The following is a 23,327-nucleotide window of genomic DNA, read 5'->3' on the forward strand; positions in this document are numbered from 1 at the left end:
CAGCCGAATTCTGGTATCATTTCTTCCGAAACTATTCCAATCAATAGAAAAAGAGGGAATCCTCCCTAACTCATTTTATGAGGCCAATATCATCCTGGTACCAAACCCTGGCAGAGACACAATAAAAACGAGAATTTTAGGCCAATATCCCTGACATTGACATTTTGTATTGATGTGAATATCCTCAATAAAATCCTGGCAAACCGAATCCAGCAGCACATCAAAAACCTTATCCACCACAATCAGGTTGGCTTAATCCCTGGGATGCAAGGCTGATTCAACATATGCAAATCAATAAACATAATCCATCACATAAACAGAACCAATAACAAAAACCACATGATTATTTCAATAGATGCAGAAAAGACCTTCGACAAAATTCTACAGCCCTTCATGCTAAAAACTCTCAATAAACGAGGTATTGATGGAACATATTTCAAAATAATAAGAGCTATTTATGACAAACCCACAGCCAATATCATACTGAATGGGCAAACAATGGAAGCATTCCCTTTAAAAACTGGCACAAGACAAGGATGCCCTCTCTCACCATTCCCATTCAACATAGTATTGGAAGTTCTGGCCAGGGCAATCAGGCAAGAGAAAGAAATAAATGATATTCAATTAGGAAAAGAGGAAGTCAAATTGTCCCTGTTTGCATATGACATGATTGTATATTTAGAAAACCCCATCATCTCAGCCCAAAATCTCCTTAAGCTGATAAGCAACTTCAGCAAAGTCTCAGGATACAAAATCAATGTGCAAAAATCACAAGCATTCTTATACACCAATAACAGACAAACACAGAGGCAAATTATGAGTGAACTCCCATTCACAATTGCTACAAAGAGAATAAAATACCTAGGAATCCAACTTACAAGGGATGTGAGGGACCTCTTTAAGGAGAACTACGAACCACTGCTCAACGAAATAAAAGAGGACCCAGACAAATGGAGGAACATTCCATGCTCATGGATAGGAAGAATCCACATCGTGAAAATGGCCATACTGCCCAAGGTAATTTATAGATGCAATGCCATGCCCATCAAGCTACCAATGACTTTCTTCACAGAATTGGAAAAAACTACTTTCAAGTTCATATGGAACCAAAAAAGAGCCTGTATTGCCAAGACAATCCTAAGTCAAAAGAACAAAGCTGGAGGCATCATGCTACCTGACTTCAAACTATACTACAAGGGTACAGTAACCAAAACAGCACGGTACTGGTACCAAAACAGAGATATAGACCAATGGAACAGAACAGAGTCCTCAGAAATAACACCACACATCTACAACCATCTGATCTTTGACAAACCTGACAAAACAAGATATGGGGAAGGGATTCCCTATTTAATAAATGGTGCTGGGAAAACTGGCTAGCGATATGTCAAAAGCTGAAACTGGATCCCTTCCTTACACAAAAATTAATTCAAGATGGATTAAAGACTTAGATGTTAGACCTAAAACCATAAAAACCCTAGAAGAAAACCTAGGCAATACCATTCAAGACATAGGCATGGGCAAGGACTTCATGACTAAAACACCAAAGCAATGGCAACAAAAGTCAAAACTGACAAATGGGATCTAATTAAACTAAAGAGCTTCTGCAAGGCAAAAGAAACTACCAACAGAGTGAACAGGCAACCTACAGAATGAGAGAAAATTTTTGCAATCTACCCATCTGACAAAGGGCTAATATCCAGAATCTACAAAGAACTCAAACAAATTTACAAGAGAAAAACAAACAAACCCATCAAAAAGTGGGCAAAGGATATGAATGGACACTTCTCAAAAGAAGACAACTATGCAGCCAAGAGACACATGAAAAAATGCTCATTATCACTGGTCATCACAGAAATGCAAATCAAAACCACAATGAGATACCATTTCACGCCAGTTAGAATGGCAATCATTAAAAAGTCAGGAAACAACAGATGCTGCAGAGGATGTGGAAAAATAGGAATGTTTTTACTGTTGGTGGGAGTGTAAATTAGTTCAACCATTGTGGAAGACAGTGTGGCGATCCCTCAAAGATCTAGAACTAGAAATACCATTTGACCCAGCCATCCCATTACTGGGTATATACCCAAAGGATTATAAATCATGCTACTATAAAGACACATGCACACGTTATCTTTACTGCGGCACTATTCACAACAGCAAAGATTTGGAACCAACCTAAATGTCCATCAGTGATAGACTGGATTATGAAAATGTGGCGCATACACACCATGGAATACTCTGCAGCCATAAAAAAGGATGAGTTCATGTCCTTTGCAGGGACATGGATGAAGCTGGAAGCTATCATCCTGAGCAAACTCTCACAAGGGCAGAAAAACAAACAGCACATGTTCTCACTCATAGGTGGGAATTGAACAATGAGATCACTTGGACACAGGGTGGGGAACATCAGACACAGGGTGGGGAACATCTTCCACTGGGTCCTGTTGGGGGGTGGGGGCTGGGGGAGGGATAGCATTAGGAGAAACACCTAATGTAAATGACGAGTTGATGGGTGCAGCAAACCAATATGGCACATGTATACCTAGGTATCAAACCTGCACGTTGTGCACATGTACCCTAAAACTTAAAGTATAATTTAAAAAAAAGAAAAAAAAGAATATTAGAGATGACAGTACCTTCACATTGCATTTTTGTGACACCAGCTTCAATAATGATCAATATACGGCCAATCTTGTTTCATGGAACACCATCTACTTTCTTAACCTCAGATTATTTTGCAACGAATTCTAGACATCAAATTATTTTATCTGTCAAAGTTTAGTATATATTTCTGAAAGGGAAGGGCTATTTTTTAAAACATAGCCACAAAACCATTATCATGGCTTTAAAAACAACAATCATAATTTAGTATCTTTAAATATAGCATCTGTGTTTGCATTTCCTCCACTGTCTTAATTTTGTAAAAATGTTCTTGAATCAGGACCCAGATAATGTTCATATGTTGTGATTAGTTATACATGTCAAGTTATTATTTGTATATTCCCTATATAGGATTTTTTTGTTTTTTGTTTGTTTTGTTTTTTTGCTCCTGTGTTGAATAAACTAGGTCATTTGCTCCGTAGAATCTACTCATTACAGATTTTTGATCACATCTCCATGGGGATCATTGGCAAGTTCCTCCATCTCTTGTTATTTCCTTTAAATTAGTAGTTAGGACTATTGATTGATCAGTTTCAGGGTTTCCTTTTGTTTTTGCAAGACTACTTCATAGGTGATGTTTATTTTAATCAGGAATTGTTTACCCTTTGCTTGATCCTATTTTTTATGGTTTCAATCAATGATGATATTTGCTGAAATCTATCAGTTCATTAGGAGTTACAAAACGTTGATATTCTATCATTCTTTGTTTATTTCTTAGCTGAAATTCTTCTGTAAATAAAAACTTAAGCTTCATCAACTATTTGACTACTTTGAGATATAATTCACATGAGAAACACTTACTTTTATTTATTTACCAGTTTTCAAAATAATGATTCCATTATTTAGCATCCTCCAAAGGTGATGATAAAGTTATTGCTGGATATTTTTATACCTGTATGAACTCATGGATTTAAACATACAGTTATGTGTCACTTAATAATATTCTAAGAAATGTGTCACTAGACAATTTCATCATCATGAGAACTTTATAGAGTATTCACACAAACATAGATGCTATATAGCTTTCTATACATCTAGATTATAAGGTATGGCCTATTTCTCCTTGCTACAAATCTGGACAGCTTGTTACCACACTGAATACATTAGTCAATTGTAACACAATGGCAAGTATTTGTGTATCTAACACAGAGAAGGTACAGTAAAAATATGATATAAAAGGTTAAAAATGGTACACCCGTATAGGGCACTTACCATGGAAGGAGCTTGCAGGACTGGAAGTCGTTCTGGGTGAGTCAACAAGTGAATGGTGAGAGAATGTAAAGACCTAGGATATTACTGTACACTATGTAGATTTTTAACTAGTACATTAAATACTTAGGCTATACTAAGTTTATTTAAGAATATTTCTGGATTAGAGACTTAAATGTTAGACCTAATACCATAAAAACCCTAGAAGAAAATCTAGGTAGTACCATTCAGGACATAGGCATGGGCAAGGACTTCATGTCTAAAACACCAAAAGCAACGGCAGCAAAAGCCAAAATTGACAAATGGGATCTAATTAAACTAAAGAGCTTTTGCACAGCAAAAGAAACTACCATCAGAGTGAACAGGCAACCTACAGAATGGGAGAAAATTTTTGCAACCTACTCATCTGACAAAGGGCTAATATCCAGAATCTACAAAGAACTCAAACAAATATACGAGAAAAAAACAAACAACCCCATCAAAAAGTGGGGAAAGCATATGAACAGACATTTCTCAAAAGAAGATATTCATACAGCCAACAGACACATGAAAAAATGCTCATCATCACTCGCCATCAGAGAAATGCAAATCAAAACCACAATGAGATACCATCTCACACCAGTTAGAATGGCAATCATTAAGAAGTCAGGAAGCAACAGGTGTTGGAGAGGATGTGGAGAAATAGGAACACTTTTACACTGTTGGTGGGATTGTAAACTAGTTCAACCATTATGGAAAACAGTATGGCAATTCCTCAAGGATCTAGAACTAGATGTACCATATGACCCAGCCATCCCACTACTGGGTATATACCCAAAGGATTATAAATTATTCTACTACAAAGACACATGCACACGTATGTTTATTGCGGCACTATTCACAACAGCAAAGACTTGGAATCAACCCAAATGTCCATCTGTAACAGACTGGATTAAGAAAATGTGGCACATATACACCATGGAATACTATGCAGCCATAAAAAAGGATGAGTTTGCGTCCTTTGTAGGGACATGGATGCAGCTGGAAACCATCATTCTTAGCAAACTATCACAAGAAGAGAAAACCAAACACCGCATGTTCTCACTCATAGGTGGGAACTGAACAATGAGATCACTTGGACTCGGGAAGGGGAACATCACGCACTGGGGCCTATTATGGGGAGGGGGGAGGAGGGAGGGAGTGCATTGGGGAGTTATACATGATATAAATGATGAATTGATGGGTGCTGACGAGTTGATGGGTGCAGCACACCAACATGGCATAAGTATACATATGTAACAAACCTGCACGTTATGCACATGTACCCTAGAACTTAAAATATAATAATAAAAAAAAAAAAAAAAAAGAAAATAAAGTGAAAAAAAAAAAAAAAAAAAAGAATATTTCTGGCCGGGCATGGTGGCTCACGCCTGTAATCCCAGCGCTTTAGGAGGCCGAGACGGGTGGATCACAAGGTTAGGAGTTTGAGACCAGCCTGACCAACATGGTGAAAACCTGTCTGTACTAAAAATACAAAAATTAGCCAGGCATGGTGGCACATGCCTGTATTCCCAGCTGCTGGAGAGGCTGAGGCAGAAGAATCACTTGAACCCAGGAGGTAAAGATTGCAATGAGCTGAGATCACATCACTGCACTCCAGTCTGGGCAACAGAGCAAGACTCCATCTCAAAAAAAAAAAAAAAAAAAAATTCTTCAATCATAAATTAACCAAAATTGACTGTAACTTTTTTACTTTATAAACTTTTTAATCTTTTTTAAATTTTTGACTCTTTCATAATAACAGCCTAAAATATAAATGCATTGTACAGCTGTACAAAAATATTTTCTTCCTTTACATCCTTATAAGTTTTTTCTATTTTTAATTTTTAAGTTTTTACACTTTTTTGTCAAAAAAACAAAGACACACACACATTAGGCCTACAAAGGATTGGGACCATTGATATCACTGATCACTGTCTTCCACCTCGACATCTTGTCTCACTAGAAGGCCTCAGAGCTATCATCTTCTACAATAACAACGCCTTCTTCTAGAATACTTCCTGAAGGACCTGCCTGAGACTGTTTACAGTTAACCTTTTTTTTTTTTTTTTTTTTTTTTTTTGAGACAGAGTCTCGCTCTGTCGCCCAGACTGAAGTGCAGTGGCTGGATCTCAGCTCACTGCAAGCTCCACCTCCCAGGTTTACGCCATTCTCCTGCCTCAGCCTCCCGAGTAGCTGGGACTGCAGGCGCCTGCCACCTTGCCCGGCTACTTTTTTGTATTTTTTAGTAGAGACGGGGTTTCACCGTGTTAGCCAGGATGGTCTTGATCTCCTGACCTCGTGATCTGCCCGTCTCGGCCTCCCAAAGTACAGTTAACTTTTTAATATATAAGCAGAAGGAATACACTCTAAAATAACAAATAAATTTATAGTATGGTAAATGCTAGGCAATAAAAATGTTCAGCTCCATTATAATCTTATGAAACCACCGACCAGTCATTATGCAGTGCATGATTATATTTGAAGTACTTAATTCCATAATTGTTATTATTACTGATGCTCAAATTGTCCCAGGTTTGTTTAGTGGGAACTTAATCAGGTCAGAGTCTGTGTTTGTTTGATACAACTCTAAGTCTTTAATAGCACCTCTCCTTTCTGATAGGACAAACTGTTTTGGGCTCAACTTGTACATCTCCTGTCCTATGCCTTGCACTGGGTATTTATCCAAAAAGCCAGTTCTAAATCCAGATGTTAGTCACAATATGGCAACTAAGAGCGTTCATTACTCCTAAGTGGCCATTTTTCCTACATCTTTTCAGTGGACAGACTAGGAATTATATGTATATACATGTACATATTTACTTAATTTGTTATTTCCTGTAAATTAGTAGTAGAGTATTGCTTGATCAGATTCAGGGTTTGCTTTGTTATTGCAAAACTCCTCACAGATGATATTTTTACCAGTAACTACATATATACAGTTTCTGTATTTCCTATATACTGTTGATTCTAATTATTCACAGTAGACATGTTCTATAAAGTTACAGAGTACAACTGAATTAGAGAATACTGAAACATTGCTCCTAGGAGAAATGCAGAATTAGATACCTGCAAGCCTCTGGTTACAACATTTGTTGTCAACCAATCATTATATAACCTGTTTATGTGTGCTTCTGTATAAAGATCCTTTATTTAATATACATTGTTGATTCATTAACATTGAACTTACAGGTAACACTATGACTCACGCTTGAGTCAAGCAGAGACTGCAGAAAGGACACTTGCTTAAAGTATGACAGCTTGCTTGGTGCAGTAGCTCATACCTGTAGTCCCAGCAATTTGGGAGGCTGAGGCGGGCGGATCACTTGAGGCCAGGAGTTCGAGACCAGCCTGGACAAGATGGCAAAAACTCGTATCTACTAAAAACACAAAAATTATCTGGGCATGGTGGCACGTGCCTGCAGTTCCAGCTACTTGAGAGGCTAAGGTTGGAGGATCGCTTAAGCCCAGGAGATGGAAGCTGCAGTGAGCAGTGATCACACCACTGTACTCCAACTTGGGTGATGGAATGAAACCCTGTCTCAATCAATCAACATGAGAGCTAGAACAAAAAAGGAAAGTGTTGCTTTATCGACCTCAAACTGGGAACCTATGTGTCTGGTGACTCAAATATTTTGCCACTCTGAATACATCCATGGATGACCACAAAAGTGTCATGAATATTGATTTTTTTGAATTACAAATAAATTTTAGCAAGTAAGATAATTCACAAATACAAATCATAAAGAGAATCAACTGTATATGTATGTAAATATATGTACATATATAGTGATAGTTACAGTGATATAGCTATCGTTATGTATTTTTAAGATAAAAAGCAACAGAAGTTATATTTTAAATTCAGGACAATGGAGTTTTTACTAAATCTTCTGAGTCTTATATCTGTATCTCCTTTCTCCCATGCTGAAAATCTTGGTTCTCAGTGACACTAACATAATTCCAAGCCAGGATCAATGACAAACAAAAAACCAATTTGAAACCCCAACAGGATCTGAATTATTGACTTTTCCTTTTGCCTCAGGCTCCAATATGACACAGCATGGTACTGGCACTGCTCCTGCCTTTATCTAAAATTTTTATTTTTTTGCATTTTTATTTTTTAAAAAATATTGCAATATATGTGTGTGTGTGTGTGTGTGTGTGTGTGTGTGTGTGTGTGTGTATTTGAGACAGGTTTATACAACTGAATTAGAGAATACTGAAACATTGCTCCTAGGAGAAATGCATTATATATTAAATAAAGTATCTTTATACAGAAACACACATACAACAGGTTATATAATGATTGGTTGACAAAAAACATAACCAGAGGCTTGCAGGAATCTAATTCTGCATTTCTCTGAGGAGCAATGCTTCAGTATTCTCTAATTCAGCTGTATAACCCCATCTTAAATATATGTGTGTGTGTATATATATATATACATACTATATATATATATTTGAGACAGGGTCTAGTTCTGTTGCCCAGGTGTGAGTGCAGTGATGCAATCACAGCTCATTACTGTATTTGTTTTCAGTCCCTTACATTTTGTGCCTGAGGCAAATGACTTCTTCCCTCACTCTAGTCCTGGCCCTGAATAATTCCTCACTTAATTTATTCAGGAAGAACATTCACCAGTCTCAGAAAACAAAAACAAAAAAACTCCACAGCTATCAGTGATTACAGGGAACAGTTTAAGGTCTTGTCATGGTTACTTTTATCCTTAGTATATATCACACCAAGATACACAAATTATTGGGTTTTAAAAAAACTTAAAACATTCTGCTTAGCTTAGTGGGGATGGGGGCACTTCTCAGGGCACTTAGGATCTCAGAGCCACTTCTCTCAGGCTTGAGGCCTGACGTTCAATGTGAAAAGCAATAAAAAGAAAAAAAGACAAATAAATAAATAAATAGCTCTGAATGGTTTCTGAATACAGCAGTTAGGTTCATTTTTCATTTTATTCTGATTTTTAGAAAATTCATTTTAAAACTCAAAAGCAAAATAAACAAATTAAGAGAACGTGAAATAGTAAATCAGGACATCGATATAACACACTGTAAATATATACACTTGGTCTCTCTTTTCTTAGCTTTTTTAAAAGATGTAATATTATATAATGTAATTACAACAATATTCTGTTGTATTTGTAACATATGACGTAATATGTGTAACAACAATAGCACAAAAACAGAAAGCAAAAATACGGCTATATAGAATAACATTTCTATATCTCACTAAACATAAGTATAATTCTGAAGTGGACTGTGATACATTAGTATGTGTTTCGGAAGTCCTACAGCAACCACTAGTAGAAAAAATGTTTATAATACAGTGAAAAAGGTTAGATAAATTAAAAAATCACACTAAAAATATTCATTTTTCTATAAAAGACAGCTGAAAAGAAAGAATTAAAATGCATAATATAGAAAACAGATGAGAAATGGTAGACATAAATCCAACTATAATAATAGCACTAAATATGAATGAATTAATCCAATCAAAAAGCATAGATTATCAGGCTGGATTTAAAAAATAAATTCTAGCTATGTTCTGTCTGCAGGAGATACACTTTAGATTCAGATACAATTAGATTGAAAGTAAAAGAGTGACAAAAGATACATCATGCAAAAAGCAACTATGAGAAAGCTAAACTGGCTACAGTAATATCAGACAAAGTAGACCTTACAACAAAAATGTTATTAGAGAATAAGAAATATTTTATAATGACAAAAGGAATAATCCATCAGGAAGATATAACATTTATAAAGATATATGAACTTAACAACTGAGCCATAAAATACGTCAAATAAAAACTAATAAAAATGAAAAAGGAAATAGACAATCGGACAATAATTGGAGACTCCAATACCCCACTTTCAATAATGACCCCATTACCCTGCTTTCAACTAAAAAAACAACACTAGGTAGAATATCAAAAAGTAAATAGAAGATGTGAACAACACTATAAATCGCCTAGATCTAACAGAAATCTATAGAACACTCTACCCTACAGTAGGAGAATACACGTTTCTCTCAAGTGCTCATGGAACATACTCTAGGATAAAGTATATGCTAGACCACAAAACAAGCCTTAATATATATATACAGGTATTGGAATTATATAAATTTTGTTTTCCAACCACAAAGGAATAAAATTTTAGATCAAAAACGGAAATAAATTTGGAAAGTTCATAAATACGTGGAAGTTAATCATACTCCTAAATTACTAAAGGGTAAAATCACACAGGAAATTTAAAAATATTTTGAGATGAATGAACCGAAGACTAATATACCAAAACTTATGAGATACAGATACAGCAGTGCTTAGAGGGAAATTATAGCTATAAATACCTATATTAAAAAAGAAGAAAGACTGCAAATCAATAACCTAAACTTCCACCTTAAGACAATGGAAGAGGAGCAAATGAAACCTAAAGCAAGCAGGGGAAGAAATAATAGAAATGAAAGTGGAGATAAATAATATAGATAATGGAAAAACAACAAAGAAAAACAAAATTGGCTGGATGTGGTGGCTCACGCCTGTAATCCCAGCACTTTGGGAGGCCAAGGCAGGCGGATCACAAAGTCAGAAGATTGAGATCATCCTGGCTAACACAGTGAAACTCTGTCTCCACTAAAAATACAAAAAAACTTAGCGGGGCGTGGTGGCGCGGGCCTGTAGTTCCAGCTACTTGGGAGACTGAGGCAGAAGAATGGCATGAACCCAGGAGGCAGAGCTTGCAGTGAGCCGAGATCATGCGCCTGCACTCCAGCCTGGGCGACAGAGCAAGACTCCATCTCAAAAAAATAAAAAACAAAAAAATCAAAAATTTCTTCTTTGAAAAGATATAAAAGTTGATAAAACTTTTAATTAGACTAACCAAGAAAAAAGAAGACTCATATTATCAAGATCAGGAATGAAAGAAGATGAAAGAAGATATGTGAGATATATGTGAATTGTGGGGAGCTAGTGGACAGACTGTAGTGGTTGAATAGTACCCCCAATACCCCCAAAAGATGTCTGTGCCCTAATCCTCAGAACTGTGGATGGCACCTTATTTGGAAGAAAGGTCTTTGTAGATGTAATTAGGTAAAGAATCTTGAAATAAGATCAATCTGGAATATTCAGGTATGCCTTAAATCCAATGGCAGGTGTCCTTATAAGAGACAGAAAAGGAGCAGACACAGAGAGAATAAGGCTATGTGAAGATGCAGGCAGAGATTAGATTTTGTTTTCACAAGCCAAGGAAGCACAGGAATTCTGATAGCCACCAGAAGATGGAAGAGGAAAGGAAGAATTCTTCCCTAGACCCTCCAGATGGAGTGTGGCCCTGATAATTTCTTGATTTCAGACTTCTGGCCCCCAGAAATGAGACAATAATGTACTGCTTTATGCTACCAAATTTATAGCATTTTGTTATAGGATCCCTGGGAAATTAATAGAGAAGGAATGTTCCTCAACCTGATAAAAGGTATTTATGAAAACCATAGCTAACATCATACTTAATGGTGAGACACAATGCTTCTCTCTTACAATCAAGAAAAACAATGTCCAATTTTTCAGCTTCTAGTCAACATTGTACTGTGGGTTCTAGAAAAGGAATTCGCCAAGAAAATTAAATAAAATGAATCCATATGGAAAAAGTAAAACAGTCTCTCTTCACAAATGACACGATTGTGTGTATGTAACCCCCTAAGGAATCCACAAAAGCAAATAATCAAGACTGTGTGATACTAATATAAGGACAGACATACACCAGTGAAATATAATTGAGAGTCCAGAAACCCATCCTTATACTTACGGTCAATTGATTTTTGGTAAGTTTGCCAAACAAATTCAATGACAGAAAACAATAGTCTTATCAAAATATAGTGCTGGGACCATTTTGTGTGTGAAGAAATGGGTATAATTCCTCTTTTATTGTCTCTCTAAACTGAAACAAGTTCCAGCAAAATACTACATAATATGGAGCAGCAGCCTAGTCACCTAGTGTTCTAGCTAACATTGAGGTAATGTTATTCTAACTTCTCAATTCTCCTTCATATATATATATATATACACATATATATATGATGATGTTTTTTTAAAGTCACCGATAATCCCACTTGAAAAATGTTCTCTTTCCATCCACATTGATCTTTATATAATTCATTTTTTAAATTTATCTTTAGTTTTATGTATTTACTTTTTGGAGACAGGGTCTTGCTCTGGTGCCCAGGCTGGGGTGCAGTGGTGCCATCATAGCTCACTGCAGCCTCAAACTCCTGGGCTCAAGCAATCCTCTCGCCTTAGTGTCCGGAGTAGCTAGTACTGCTGGTGTGTGCCGCCACGTCCAGCTAATTTATACTTTTATTTTTTGTAGAGACAGGTCTCATTATATCCCAGGCTGGTCTCTAATTCCTGGCCTCAAGCAATCCTTCTGCCTCAGCCTCCCAAAGTGCTAGGATTATAGGCATAAGCCACCGCACCTAGCCTATATAATTTTTCACACAAAACTCAGTGTTCTCTTTTTAAACTTAACACTATGATAACATGCAAAATACTGTTCACAGTTGTCATTTTAATGACAGCATTTATTTTATTAAATTCTTTTAAGGAACAGTAAGTAGTTGTAACAATAGGCAACTCAATGGCCAAATATGAATTATCTAAGTTATACTATACAAATGAATGAACTGGTATCATATATGATCTCTACATATCTTACAAATAAAGATAATTCATGTTCAAAGCAGAGAATACAAACAAATTCAGAAACCGAGCTGTTTACCTTTACATCACAAGGGCTATCCACAGGTTAATCAAGGACCTGGCTATTAAAAACAAATGTGCACTTGAAAGCACAGATTGCTCCTCCTCTGTGTTATGAAGTGTGACAATATGAAACTTAAGCTTACCAGTAAAAACTAAAATACATCTTCATTATAATGGAACTAATTTTAACTTAGTTTTTCTTCCCAACCACATACCTTAAAGGTTTCTACCCAATGCTACATACCTTAAAGGTTTTTTTGTTCAGAAACCTCCACTTTTCAAGGTACCAATTTCTATATAGGCTCAGGCAACATCAACTGCAATGAAAATTAAAAAATTAAATGTATAATGGCTCTAAAGTAGAGTATTTTACTTATTGCTCTGATAAAGTCCAAAATATGTTACTGATGGATTGGCAATATTCCTCCACCTGGTGATTCAGGAATCTAGGCTCTTTTCATCTTGCGGCTCCACCATCGTCAAAATGTGGCTTCCAAAGTCACCATACATGTTTGCACCACGCCACAGAAGGGGAAATGCAGAATTGTGTGTGTTTTCTGAGGTGAAAGGCTTCCACTCACATTCCACTAGCTAGAACCCAGTCACTCGGCTATTACAAGGAAGGCTTAAAACATCGTAGAACCATCTGTCCTGGAAGAAGAGGAAATTCTGGCCAGTCTAGTCAATCTTTGCTACACTTTGTCAGCAGCTGTTTTTGTTTAATAAGCTCTTTAATTCTCTTATTATTCAAATAAGAGAATTTTATCCTTTTAATTAGTCTAGAAAAAATTAGATTTTTAACTAATTAAAGTTGGTCTTTGATCAATACACATGAATGTACAATTGGTAATGTTCCATTAAAATGCCAGGAACATTACTTTTAATCTTTGCAAACAAAAGAACAAAAAAGCAAAGGAGCTAAAAGGAGTGAGAATGTAAATAATGTGAAAGCTAATGCCTTTCAAGCTATAATCCATTTTTAATTACTTGTACTAATATGTATGGCAAATTTTACTCCTCAATTTTTTTGTATATAACCAAGAGTTGATGGGAAGTTTTACTTCTCAGTTGTGTTTTATGTATATGACGAAGAGTTGATTTTATATACTTAAACTCTATACTTATCATGAAAGAAACTTCTCACACTAATCAATTCACATAATACTCCTGAGTTTAGACAATGCCATTTAAAATTCTTTATTTGAGACAAAATGGACAAGAAAATAAAGGTTTTATTCAAAGCCACAAAGGGAAGCAGCATGTGATTCCCAGTACTATACTCACAACAAATTTTCCCTCTAGAAAGGAACCAACTGAATTCTTTATGTTTTTTATATTGGTAGAAATGCAGTAGAAAATGGAAATTAAAATAAGTGAGGGAAATACACACAATAGTATCTTAAAATTAGTATACAAAATTATAAAACCGGAACACAATCAGTTTTAGACATGCATGATTTTCTTTCAAAGAGTAATATTGTCATGTAAAATTACTGAATAATAAAGTATTCATGTGTGAACGTCATTTTCATTTTCTAGTATCTTGCACAAGTATAACTATACATTTTAAAAATCTATATTGAAGTATACAATCTAGGATGTTCACTAATACAAAGGTGTCAAACTCACATCATAAAATGTCATGTAATAAAACATTCTTCACAATATTTGTTCTAAAAAGTGGTTAAAGCCCATATCCAAATACCTATATGGAGAGTTCTTAACTGAGTTAACTTTAGAAAATAAAGAGCAGAAATATAAACATACTATGTGTTTTATAATTAATATTAAACTTGATGCCGTTTCATATTTTGATAAGAATACCAGTATGCTAAAGTGCATAAGATAATGAACAAGTTTTATTTTAAAAAAATTAAGGTAGCCATCTCAATCACACTTGCTTCAAAGGCACAAGAATACCAGCAGAAGTTTCTTTAAGATCATGTGAATGGTTCTCAGGACATTTCTGTGTCCTCTGGCACCTGAAGACATTGCCTGAATTTCATCAAATGTTTCTTGATTTCAATTTTCCTTTGGTAATTCATATCCTAGTTCCAATATAACTTCTTTGACTACTTGTTTGTGTTTCTAGATGCAGAATTATTTTGTCAGGGAAAAGTAAGTTGATGTGTAACTTGCAGAAACTTCCAGAAGACTCTGATCAATAATACTATTTGAACTTCTTCCTGATGATGCCAATGGTAGAGCCCTGAATCAGGAGGCAAAAGCAAGCCTTGGAAAGCTATCTCATTTTTCAAAATGTCAGTAAGGTAAGCCTAGTATATTTCAGGTGCCAGTCCTACAAATTTACATGAGGGGAGACATGTAAACAAATTTTAAAATGTGTAATAGGTGCTACATTAGAATGTTGTGCCTAGTACAATTGAGGAACAAGGAAGAATCTGACCAATTCTACCCATTGTGTCAATAATGATTCCATAAAGAAGGTTAACATCAGGGCTGAACGGTGTCTTCAAAATTAGTAGGTATCCCCCAAGTGTATGTTGTGGAATGGAGTGGTCTGAGTAAAAACAGCATGAACAAAGGTAAAGAGGCTTAACTAGCACAACATGTTAGTGGAATTAAAGTAGTTTAGTATGATTTTCATTGAATGGGGGGCTGAGATGGGCATGATATGGAAGAAACAACAGAAAGGCAGGATAAAGTCGTTACGAAAAACATTTCTCTCATGCTATGGAGTTTGGATTTCTTCCTATAGGCGATGAAGAACCACTGAGAAGGAGTGATTGACATGATCTTCCAGAGAAACAATTCTGATAGTTATATGGAAGAAAGAGCAAAACTGAAGGTGTTACAATTGTTAGGCTGTTATAGTGATCCAGAAGAGAGCTAAGGAGGCAGTCCGAAGAGAGGCCATACCAAAGAGGATAGAGAGGATAGCAGAGATGTTAAGAAAGTATATGGCTCAGGGCATGATTGCTTATTCAATGTGAGAGATGCAAAATGGGAGGTGTAAAAAAGATGACTCTCAAGTTTCTGGTTTGATTACTGGATTGTTTATAGCTTCATTCACCAAAACTTGAATTGCTGGAGAAAGAAAAGATTTGGAGATGAGAAAAAATGTTTCCTTTTGGATATGTTGATTCTGAAGTGCCTTATGGGATATTTAGATAGAGAACTCATTTAATGAGTGTACAAAACAAACAAACAAACGAACAGCCAGTATACCATAAGCAACAATTAGAGAAGCATAAGAAAACAGATAGGACCACCAAAGAAGTAAACGGAGTTTCACATAATGAGCAACAATGTTCTGTTCTGCAGGGAAGGTAATTAAGATGAAGACTGAAGAAAGCCTTTTTGGTTAATTTGATTTGGATTGGGCAATTTGACCAACAGTTTCATTATGACTTCCAACAATAAATAGTTATTGGAGGTTTCAATGAGGTAGATTTAAGAGTGAATAGTAGAGGACTTCGCGGTAGTAAAACAAAATGGCAGCTACCTACGTCTGTCATAAACGATACAGAACAACAAGAAGAACAAATAAATCTACACAAAATACACCCTAAGCCTAACAAGAAAAATAATATAGCCAAATGTCAAATAATTATAAGTAAAAAAATTAAAAGCACCAAATCCAAGTGAGTGATCTTTCACATTTCTACCATAAGCCTTTGTAGCAAGCAAGGGCAGTCCAAAAAAGAACATACAGAATAAAGAAAAACGGATCTAGTGGCAGGCCTAAAATTGGTCTAAAATCACAAGCAGAGATATAAATTCTATCCTAGGTGCAAAAATATAAAGTATCTTAGTATCACAACACTTCTTACAGGATAGCTTCAGGGAGTGGAGAAAGGCAAAAAGAATACGCAAGTTGCCTTTTGGCAACTGGATGGTGAAGGGGAAAAGAAGCAACAGGAGAAATTCAGGGTCCTAAGACAAAAACAAAACAAAAAGAACTGGAACGCACATAATCCCTCCCTCTATTATGAAGTTAAAAAAAAAAAAAACACCCACTAAAGAAACTGTACTTTTCTATGCTGACAGAGAGAGTGCTTGTGAACTAGCAATCTTATAACCCCTCAAATTCAAATTAACGAATGGAAGGAAATGGAATAAATCTATATAATGGTAGTATGAGAAATCAGCAAACAATAATTAACATGCATTGGCTGATGAAAATTCTCTACCAATAGCAACCATTAAAGCAGAAGAAAATTGTAACACAGCATATCAAACTAAGTAAAATCCTCAAATAAGCATTTGGGGATATGAAAAAGCACCGTGAATTGGAAATTCAAAATATGAGAAACAGAAATAGATTTAAAAAAAAAACAGGAATAAATTGAAAGATTATTGAATTCAAGAAAGAAATGGAATGGGGGGAATTATAAATGAAGACTAAATTAAAGGTGCCCAAAGGAAAACAGACTAATGAAAACTTAGGCACTGGATAGATGCAAAAATAAACAAATAAATATGATATAGAAAAAAAGAAAAAAAGGTCAGAAAGAGAGTGAAAGTTGAACAAAAGATAAATAACTCACGTATAACTGGAGTCCCTGAAGAAGAAATAAAAATCAATGGCAGAACTAATATTTAAAATTATAATCCATGAAAAATTATCAGAAATGAAAAGGATCTGAATCTACATTTTGAAATATGTAGTCCCTGAAGAAGAAATAAAAATCAATGGAACAGAACTAATATTTAAAATTATAATCCATGAAAAATTATCAGAAATAAAAAGGATCTGAATCTACATTTTGAAATGGATTTCCAGTTAACTGGAAAAGTAAACTTTGAATGTTAACTCCAAGACATATCTCAGTAAAACTATTTAAACTTGAAAAAAATATTTTAATCCTTGAGGATTCAGGGATATGTGAACAAATAATTTACAAGGGCAAAATAATTAGACTGATACCAGATTTCTTAAAAAATCTATGCAAAGGAAGACAACAAATTTTCAAAAACCTGAAAGTGTGAACCAAGATTTTATATTCAGTCAAGCTGCCCTTCAGTACAAAACACTATAATAGAAAAACAGCTTCAAACATATAACTTAGATAATTATGTACCCATGAACTATTCATGAAGATCTACTAATGAATGAGCTTCACTCAACAAGAGATGACTGAAAAACTTCAGCAAAATAAAATTATGATATTTACTATATTTAATAGTAGCTTTCAGACTAAACCAACAGTAGGAACGAGAGTGCAAAACCAATACACAAACGTTACATGTTGCAATCAGGTAGAAATAAAGCAACTAAAAAACGGGAGCAGAGAAGTTACATTAAAATCATTGATTGCTGTATAGACAATAAGTGTTAATTAAGGGCATTAAAACCTGACAAACTAGATAGTAAATATTAAATAAGAAAATGGAGAATAAAGTATAAATACAAAGGTAACCACTAGAATAAAAATTCTTAAGTATCAGCAAAAAATTTTCATAAAATTACAAATAGTACACATTGCACAGAAAATAAACATAGCAAATATAATAATAAAATTTTACATCAGGCTTCAAACCAAACATTCAGTCATATGAATGATGAGTGGGCTTGACTCACCTATTGAGCTTATTTCAACTTGGCTTACAAAGCTAGAACCAACAGTATACTGTATACAAGAAATAAAGTGATGTCTGGCCATCAGAGAAATGCAAATCAAAACCACAATAAGATACCATCTCACACCAGTTAGAATGGCAATCATTAAAAAGTCAGGAAACAATAGGTGCTGGAGAGGATGTGGAGAAACAGGAACACTTTTACACTGTTGATGGGATTGTAAACTAGTTCGACCACTATGGAAAACAGTATGGCAATTCCTCAAGGATCTAGAACTAGATGTACCATATGACCCAGCCATCCCACTACTGGGTATATACCCAAAGGATCATAAATCATGCAGCTATAAAGACACATGCACATCTATGTTTATTGTGGCACTATTCACAATAGCAAAGACTTGGAATCAACCCAAACGTCCATCAGTGACAGACTGGATTAAGAAAATGTGGCACATATACACCATGGAATACTATGCAGCCATAAAAAAGGATGAGTTTGTGTCCTTTGTAGGGACATGGATGCAGCTGGAAACCATCATTCTTAGCAAACTATCACAAGAACAGAAAACCAAACACCACATGTTCTCACTCATAGGTGGGAACTGAACAATGAGATCACTTGGACTTGGGAAGGGGAACATCACACACCAGGGCCTATCATGGGGAGGGGGGAGGGGGGAGGGATTGCATTGGGAGTTATACCTGATGTAAATGACGAGTTGATGGGTGCTGACGAGTTGATGGGTGCAGCACACCAACATGGCACAAGTATACATATGTAACAAACCTGCACGTTATGCACAAGTACCCTAGAACTTAAAGTATAATAATAATAATAATAATAATAATAATAATAATAATAATAAAAAGAAATAAAGTGATGTAAGAAGACTAAAAATAATGGGATGGACAATGAAATATAGGGGAAATGAAAACAGTAAGAAAGTAGGGGCGGTGATCCTGATATTAGGCAAAGTAGAATCCAAGCCAAAAAAATACAAATATGACCCCACATCTTTTTTTTTTTTTTTTTTTTTTTTTTGAGACAGAGTTTCGTTCTTTTTGTCCAGGCTGGAGTGCAATGGGGCAATCTCAGCTTACTGCAACCTCTGTCTCCCAGGTTCAAGCGATTCTCCTGCCTTAGCCTCCTGAGTAGCTGGGATTATGGCACCCGCCACCACACTCGGCTAATTTTTTGTATTTTTTTTTTTTTGGTAGAGACGGGGTTTCACCATGCTAGCCAGGCTGGTCTCAAATTCCTGACTTCTGGTGATCTGCCCACCTCGGCCTCCCAAAGTATTGGGATTACAGGCGTGAGTCACTGTGCCCAGCCCAAATCTCCTTTTTAATTCTAAAATCTGTTATTCACAATAAAGACCTAACATGAATATGCATGGTACCAAATAACTCTGCAAACACTGTTATGAAGCGAAAGCTGCAGGGAATGCAGGAAGACAAAGATAGAAATGCATCAATAATGGGAGATAATAATAAGCCATTTTCACTGTAAGACAAAATAAGTGGACCTTTTATTACCAATACACTCTCATTACTCGTTAATGGTCTGATCAAATTTTTCATTTCTTTAGTCATATGGAAGAAAGAGCAAAACTGAAGGTGATACAATTGTTAGCCTGTTATAATGATCCAGAAGAGAGATAAGGAGGCAGTCTGAAGAGAGGCCATACCAAAGAGGACAGGGAAGATGGCAGAGATGTTAGGAAAGTATATGGCTCATATAGATTCTATGGTTTTAGGAATTCATCCATTTCTTCTAGGTTATCCAATTTGTTAGCATATTATTGTTCATGGCAATCTCTTATGATCCTTGGTATATCTGTGGTATCATTTGTAACATCTTTGCTTTATTTTCTAATTTTATTTTAGCCTTCCCTCATTTCTTAGTCTAGATCAAGATCTGTTAATTTTATCTTAAAAACTGTTACTTTTGTTGTTCTTTTCTGTTGTTTTTCTAGTTTGTGTTTCATTTATTTCTGCTCTGATCTATATTGTTTCCTTCCTCCTACTAACTTTGGCCTTAATTTATTCTTCTTTTTCTAGTTCCCTAAGATATAAAGTTAGATTGTTCACATTCTTTCTTCTTTTTCAATATAGGTGTTTATTGCTATTAACTTCCTCTTGGGACTGCTTTGGTTGCTACCCAGAAATTTTGGCATGTGGTGTGTCCATTTTCACTTGTCTCAAGACAATTTTTAATTTCCCTTTTACTTTCTTCTTTGACCCACTGGTTGTAAGGAGCATTTGGTTAAATTCTACATATTGCACGAAGATTAATTCAAGATGGATTAGAGACTTAAATGTTAGACCTAATACCATAAAAACCCTAGAAGAAAATCTAGGTAGTACCATTCAGGACATAGGCATGGGCAAGGACTTCATGTCTAAAGCACCAAAAGCAACGGCAGCAAAAGCCAAAATTGACAAATGGGATCTAATTAAACTAAAGAGCTTCTGCACAGCAAAAGAAACTACCATCAGAGTGAACAGGCAACCTACAGAATGGGAGAAAATTTTTGCAATCTACTCATCTGACAAAGGGCTAATATCCAGAATCTACAAAGAACTCAAATATACAAGAAAAAAACAAACAACCCCATCAAAAAGTGGGCAAAGGATATGAACAGACATTTCTCAAAAGAAGACATTCATACAGCCAACAGACACATGAAAAAATGCTCATCATCACTCGCCATCAGAGAAATGCAAATCAAAACCACAATGAGATACCACCTCACACCAGTTAGAATGGCAATCATTAAGAAGTCAGGAAACAACAGGTGCCGGAGAGGATGTGGAGAAATAGGAACACTTTTACACTGTTGGTGGGACTGTAAACTAGTTCAACCATTATGGAAAACAGTATGGCAATTCCTCAAGGATCTAGAACTAAATGTACCATATGACCCAGCCATCCCACTACTGGGTATATACCCAAAAGATTATAAATTATTCTACTACAAAGACACATGCACACGTATGTTTATTGCGGCACTATTCACAATAGCAAAGACTTGGAATCAACCCAAATGTCCATCTGTGACAGACTGGATTAAGAAAATGTGGCACATATACACCATGGAATACTATGCAGCCATAAAAAAGGATGAGTTTGCGTCCTTTGTAGGGACATGGATGCAGCTGGAAACCATCATTCTTAGCAAACTATCACAAGAAGAGAAAACCAAACACTGCATGTTCTCACTCATAGGTGGGAACTGAACAATGAGATCACTTGGACTCGGGAAGGGGAACATCACACACTGGGGCCTATCATGGGGAGGGGGGAGGAGGGAGGGATTGCAGTGGGGAGTTATACATGATATAAATGATGAATTGATGGGTGCTGACGAGTTGATGGGTGCAGCACACCAACATGGCATAAGTATACATATGTAACAAACCTGCACGTTATGCACATGTACCCTAGAACTTAAAGTATAATAAAATAAATAAATAAATAAATAAAATTAAAAAAATTAAAAAAAATTCTACATATTGTGAATTTTCTTACATTTATCCTATTATTAATTCCTAATTTCATACCACTGTGGTTGAAAAACATACCGGATATGGCTTTAATCTGCTTACATTTGTTAAGTTTTGTTTTGTGGCTTAATGTATGATCTATTCTGGGTAAAGTTCTGTGTGTGCTTGAAAAGAATGTGTATTCTGTTGTTGTTGGACGAAATGTTCTGTATATATATCTATTAGATCCATTTGCCTAAAGTGTGGCTAAATTCCAACATTTCCATATTGATTTTCTGTATGATCTGTACATTGTTGAAAGTGGGTATTGAAGTCCCCTACCATTATTGTATTGCAGTTTATCTCTTCAGATCTTTATATCTTTGTTTTATATATTTAGGTGCTCTGATGTTGAGTGCACATATAATTGTTGTATCCTCTTGAATTGATCCCTTTATCATTATACAATGACCTTTGTTTCCTTGTATACTTTACTTAAAATCTGTTTTACCTAAGTATAGCTATCCCAGTTCTTTTGGTTTCCATTTGCATGGAATACATTTTCCATTCCTTTATCTTCAAACTGTGTCTTTTTTTTTTTTTTTTTTTTTTTTTGAGATGGAGTCTCATTCTGTCGCCAGGCTGGAGTGCACTGGTGCGATCTCGGCTCACTGCAACCTCCAGCTCCCCTGCCTCAGCCTCCTGAGTAGCTGGGACAACAGGCATGTGCCAACACACCCAGCTAATTTTTGTATTTTTAGTAGAGATGAGGTTTCACCATGTTGGCCAGGATGGTCTCGATCTCTTGACCTCATGATCCACCCGCCTCGGCCTTCCAAAGTGCTAGGATTAAAGGCATGAGCCACCAAACCCGGCCCAATCCATGTGTCTTTAAAGGTGAAATGAGTGTCTTGTATTCAGCATAAAATCAGGTCCTTTAAAAATCCATTCAGTCCTTCAAAAGAATAGTGATGTCTTTAGTTTGGAGAATTTAATCCAATGATATTCAAGGTGATTACTGATAGGTAAGAATTTACTACTGCCATTTTGTTGTTTACCAGTTGTTTTGATAAATCCTTCGTTCCCTTCTCATCTCTTGTTGTTCTCCTTTGTGATTAGATTTTTTTTGAGTGATATGCTTTGTTTTATTTATTTATTTATTTATTTATTTATTTATTTATTTATTTATTTATTTTTATTTTTTAAAATCATTTGTGTATCTACTATAGGTTTTTGCTTTGTGGTTACCATGGGACTTACATAAAATGCCAGCAATGACAGGCTATATTTTAAGCTAATACCTAAACTTGATCATATAGAAACACTACAATTTTATGTAGTTTTATGTTTTTGATGTCACAATTTAAATCTCTTTATATTGTATATTACTTAGAAAGTATTGGGGCTATTATAATAAAAGTTTTGTCAGCCGGGCGCAGTGGCTCACGCCTGTAATCCCAGCACTTTGGGAGGCCGAGACGGGCAGATCACGAGGTTAGATGGAGCCCATCCTGGCTAACACGGGAAACCCCATCTCTACTAAAAATACAAAAAATTAGCTGGGCATGGTGACGGGTGCCTGTAGTCCCAGCTACTCGGGAGGCTGAGGCAGGAGAATGGAGTGGACCCAGGAGGCGGAGCTTG

At 35.7% G+C, this 23,327-nt stretch overlaps 1 protein-coding gene across 1 annotated transcript in view; it reads right to left on the reverse strand.

The window, feature by feature from the left end:
- Positions 1-23,327, reverse strand: part of CWF19L2 (CWF19 like cell cycle control factor 2) — a 176,249-nt gene that overhangs the window by 21,034 nt on the left and 131,888 nt on the right. Inside the window, exon 18 of the transcript XR_004053602.1 lies at positions 12,895-12,967. The gene's annotated coding sequence lies outside the window, so the exon portion shown is untranslated. The remainder of the gene's footprint in view (positions 1-12,894; positions 12,968-23,327) is intronic.

This window comes from Rhinopithecus roxellana, chromosome 15 (genome assembly GCF_007565055.1).
Source record: "Rhinopithecus roxellana isolate Shanxi Qingling chromosome 15, ASM756505v1, whole genome shotgun sequence".
Taxonomy (NCBI): domain Eukaryota; kingdom Metazoa; phylum Chordata; class Mammalia; order Primates; family Cercopithecidae; genus Rhinopithecus; species Rhinopithecus roxellana.